This window comes from Corapipo altera, unplaced genomic scaffold (genome assembly GCF_003945725.1).
Source record: "Corapipo altera isolate COAL_440 unplaced genomic scaffold, ASM394572v1 51, whole genome shotgun sequence".
NCBI classification, from domain to species: Eukaryota; Metazoa; Chordata; class Aves; order Passeriformes; family Pipridae; genus Corapipo; species Corapipo altera.
The window spans coordinates 2,198,376-2,202,904 of NW_020884892.1; the positions used below are offsets into that span (position 1 = coordinate 2,198,376).

At 35.7% G+C, this 4,529-nt stretch overlaps 1 long non-coding RNA gene across 1 annotated transcript in view; it reads left to right on the plus strand.

Moving 5' to 3' along the window:
- The first annotated feature begins 3,350 nt into the window (after positions 1-3,350).
- Positions 3,351-4,529, plus strand: part of LOC113948278 — an 8,651-nt gene continuing 7,472 nt past the window's right edge. The window contains exon 1 of the long non-coding RNA XR_003528077.1: positions 3,351-3,484. This is a non-coding gene — a long non-coding RNA (uncharacterized LOC113948278). The remainder of the gene's footprint in view (positions 3,485-4,529) is intronic.

Consider the following 4,529-nt stretch of genomic DNA (forward strand, 5'->3'; position numbering starts at 1 on the left):
GCAAGGAATGTCATCATTACCATTCCTTTTGGTGTTCTGTGCTGTAGTGGAGGTCAGATTAGACCAGTTTGTTCTCTTTCCCAAATCTCGGGTTTGTGCTATCCAATTTTTAATGGTGATCACCATGGGTATGTCTTTGAAAGTCTGATCCTATCAAATGGCATTGTGAAAGGCTGAGAGCTTTACTCAGAAGAAAAGTCATGTTGAACTGAATGTGAAGAAAGAGGCTTCAGAGAAAGGTAATTTAGAAAAAAAATATGGTCTATATAAGTGCTAGATCTCAAAATGCTACAGTTGCTGGTTTATTGGAGTTTTCTCCCATTTTGTGAGAAATCAGCACTTCCTTGCCTTCATGCACCATTTGATCTACAAGGGCTTCAATTTTTGTGTCAAAGTCACTGTTTCCTTAAAATAAGTACAATTACTTACACAATGATTTCTTATACTCCACCTTGAGCCGAGAGATGCTGTATATCTGAAATGTCAAGTAACCTGACGTAATGAATGGAAAATCAGTGAGAAGGAAAAACAGGAACTGTAGCCAGGAGTCAGGATTACACCAGGTGGGCAGCTTTGTGGAGGCATTCTGCCAAGTGCATAATCACAAAATGCTTTGGTTTGAAATGGACATTAAAGGTCATCTCATTCCACCCCCCTGACATGGGCAGGGACACCTTCCACTGAACCAGGTTGCTCAGAGCCCCAGCAACCTGGTCTTGAACACTTGCAGGGATGAGGCATCACAACTTCTTTGGGCAACCTGTTCCATTGCCTCCCCACCCTCATAATAAAGTATTTCTTCCTAATATCTAATGTAAACCTACTCTCTTTCAGATTACAATGCTGCAGAATGGAGTACTTCTACTGTTTTCACACTACCCACCTTCCAGACTTAAAGTTCTTCTACCAGGAACTTGAAGGTAATATGAATAAATAAATATTTAACATTTAAACTAGTTTTTAAATAAGGTTTGTTTCCATATGTTCCAGTGCAGCTCATACACTAAAACCCTAATAAGTTGCTCTATACACAAGTTTTGAATAATAATAATAAAAAAACCCCACTTAAACCATAGATTAAGCTTCAGATAAAGTTTAGCCAGGACAGAGAAAGACTGAGATTTGAAATGGCTGTTCATGTTCTTGCAAACATTATTGTACTTAATTTTAAGAGTAATAGCAGTCTCATTCAATTCTTGTATACATGCTAAGCATGCAGGAAGTAAGAGACAAGCACAAAGTAACACAAGGTTTGGTAAGAAAAGAGACAAAGAAAAAGAGAAATTCAGAATGGTCCCTTGTTTCTCAGCATCCTTTCAGGATGTCCCACCTGCTAACCCTGCTGCCGGCACAGAAACTGGAAGAAAGAAAAACTGTAAAGGCTTCATTCATAAAATTCAATAAGCCTGGCTAAACTGAAAGAAAGCTTTCACTGCTCCCTCTATTAATTTCCTGGCTTTTTTTTTCCTTTTGTCATTATCTTTTCCTGTACACACCACAAAACACACTTTCAACAAATAGTTATTTTAGCAAATGGTCAATAACTCCAGATTTCACACTTTGACATGGCTGTATCTTCCCATTTACCTGAGAAGAAGAAATTGCACTTCTGTGTCTGAGCATTGGGGCAGGTACAACCATATACTCACAAATTTCGCCAGACTGCTGGAAAGACTGCAACAGTACCTCCCTGGCACATTGACTCATTCTTAAGTGATAAATGAAAGCTAGTTTATACCTAAAATTCTTTCATTTTGTTTTCCCAGGCAATAGAAATAATATGCTTCTTATAAGGCAATCTGATCTATTTCTATTTCTATGCTGTTATAACAATATAACTTGTTTGCTCTATAAATCTATTATTTTTATGTATTATTTTTACTGAGATAGTGTCAAAAATCTTAGACTAATGCTTCATTGTACAAACTATAAGGGCAAGGCAGCATTTTCAAGGATAAGGGCTTTTTCATCTGAAATTCAGAAACCAGAGATGGAGACAGAAAAAAAAAACAAAGAAAAAAGGATAGCAGTTTAAAAAAATGAAAACTATTTAGAAGCAACAGTCCTGCAGCTTCTCCATTCACATACTTTAATTCTTTCTGTAGACATCACAGACTACCTGTGGTTTTCAGGGCAAACTTATCACTAAATTTCTACTGTTATGGGTGCTTATGATAACAAAGGAGAAAGTGCGAGGAAAAATAAGAAAATACTTGTTTGGAAATCTGTGACTGTATTGCAGGTTTTGTCTATAGGAATATACTGGAGCAAGAAGATGCTCTTTGTTTGCTGAGTAATCACAAGTGTGTATGAAGAGCCTTAAAAATTGAAGCACTCAACTTTGACTTGATGAAAAAGAGCAAGGGAAGTCAAGAGTTAAGAGCACATAATAGGGAAATAGGGAGAAAAAGATCCTTGTAGGAACTTTTTGGATGGATGACACCAAAAATTATGGTATTTTTGAGGCAGAAGAAAACGTCTTCAAGTACAAAAAAAAAAGAATTTGGATAGGAGCTGTTGTAGCCAAAACAGAGGCCTGCGACACCTGTGAATTACAATTGTGTTAATAAGGATGTGGTTACTCTTAGCTTGCATTTACTTGAGATATAGGTGTGATAATATACTGTAAACAGCAGGTTTTTGTGACAGTGTTATGGAATGGGCAAACAGTGTTCAAGCATTTTTAAAATAAATATGTGAGCAAGGTCAGTAATAAGGGGCAAGGAGTTGCACTTAAGAGACACGGGGAAACATCAACAGGTGTCACACAAGGATCAGAGTTTGCCAGACAGAGAAGAAAAACTAAGATAAGCATAAGAGACAGCAAATAGGAAGGACACCCTGCCCATTAAACAAAAAACATGACTAGTAAAACCCAAAATAAGAAAGGGAGCCTTGGGAGCAGATGGCATCCCCCATCTACCCCTTCTGGGAGTGGGAAGAGCAGTATAAAACCACATGAACATACAAAGAAAAGTTGGGAAGGTGTCTGCTTTTGTTTTGACTTAATGAAAGAGCTCTCAATCCCACACCTGGGAGACCAAGAACCGTCAAGGGCTGTGGTCACCAGCACTACACAGTATCATTTCCATGGCAATGTGTAGTCACAGCTAATTAGCAGATGAAGTGTTAAAGGCTAATGATTTTAGTGAGAAGTACAGGCAGTGATTAACTTTTAGCACAAAGTTTGTTCTAATGAATGAAACTAGGGAAATTTTCTTTAGAGTTTGAAGCTGATTTGATTTATTAGTCTGCTAAAAACTCCTGTGGTGATCTCTAGTTTCCTAGCTGATGAAAACATATACATACAAAAATATATTCAGCTACAACACTGGATGCATATTGAGGATTGGAGGATTAAATGCTATATTTGACTTTGCAGGGGCAATAAACAGAAGTTTAGAGTGAAAAAAAAGGAACCCACAAGAATTTTCAAACATGGACTAGCATTGCTATTAAGATTAACAAACTACTGTTTTACAAGGTAGGAATCTTAAGAACTATGCAGTATGTTCTGAGTGTCAAGAAAAAGAGACCAAAGATAGTTCAGACACATTAATAAGATTTTTAAATATTAAGTAATTTTGAATCTATTGTTCCTGGGTTTGATTCAAAGCTTTTGTTGATTTTGCTGAATTCTGGACTCAGGTTTCAAGTATCCAGTATCAAAAAAGTTTTGTCATTTTTCACAGTAAAGGACCAAGGGATGTGATCAGCTTAGAAGCAGAGGCATGTTATAAAATATAAAGCAAAGAGAGTTCACATTTTTCAGACTTGACTAATCAAATCTAATTATATAGATGTTTTCATCATAGATCCTAATGTATTTAACTAGATAGAAATATCTCTATCCACATTAGAAGTCATAATTGAAGACGAAAATACTTTTTCACCAACTAAGAATGGCCAACTATTTCTTAATGTGTTAAAATAGCACAGCAGTGCATATGGTTTAGAAATTGAGAAATTGTCACACCAGTAACACTGAATAAATTGTCACATATAATTCTGCACAACCTGTAACTTATTAAATACTCCAGAAAGCAGGTTTGATTTATTGATTACTTACTTGCTTCCTTTTCTAACAAATGAGAAAACACCATAATAGGATGGAGGAAATAGAAATTATATTCTTTGGCTGCTTTGTTATACTTGGAAAATTATGTTGCTTTTCCATGTTATTATATATCTCATCATTGTCTTCTGGTTTATCCAATTACTCCATAAACCCTTATGACAAGAATTTTACTTTTTATTGTGTCTCCTTTTTTATTTTTATTGTTAGTTTTACTTAAGACTCTAAGACTCTGAAGAATGGATCTCAATGTGAGCTCATGGGAACTACTGATTTATGCAATAATTTTTTCCATAGATATTTCTGTGATCAATTAATGATAAAACAATTTCATGATAGATTGTAATTGGGATTTTTTTAAAAAGACACTGATAATAGTGATGCACAAAGACAGATTTGCATGCGCAAACCCCTACCCATGGTGTACAGGTCTGATGATATACACATACTTTAA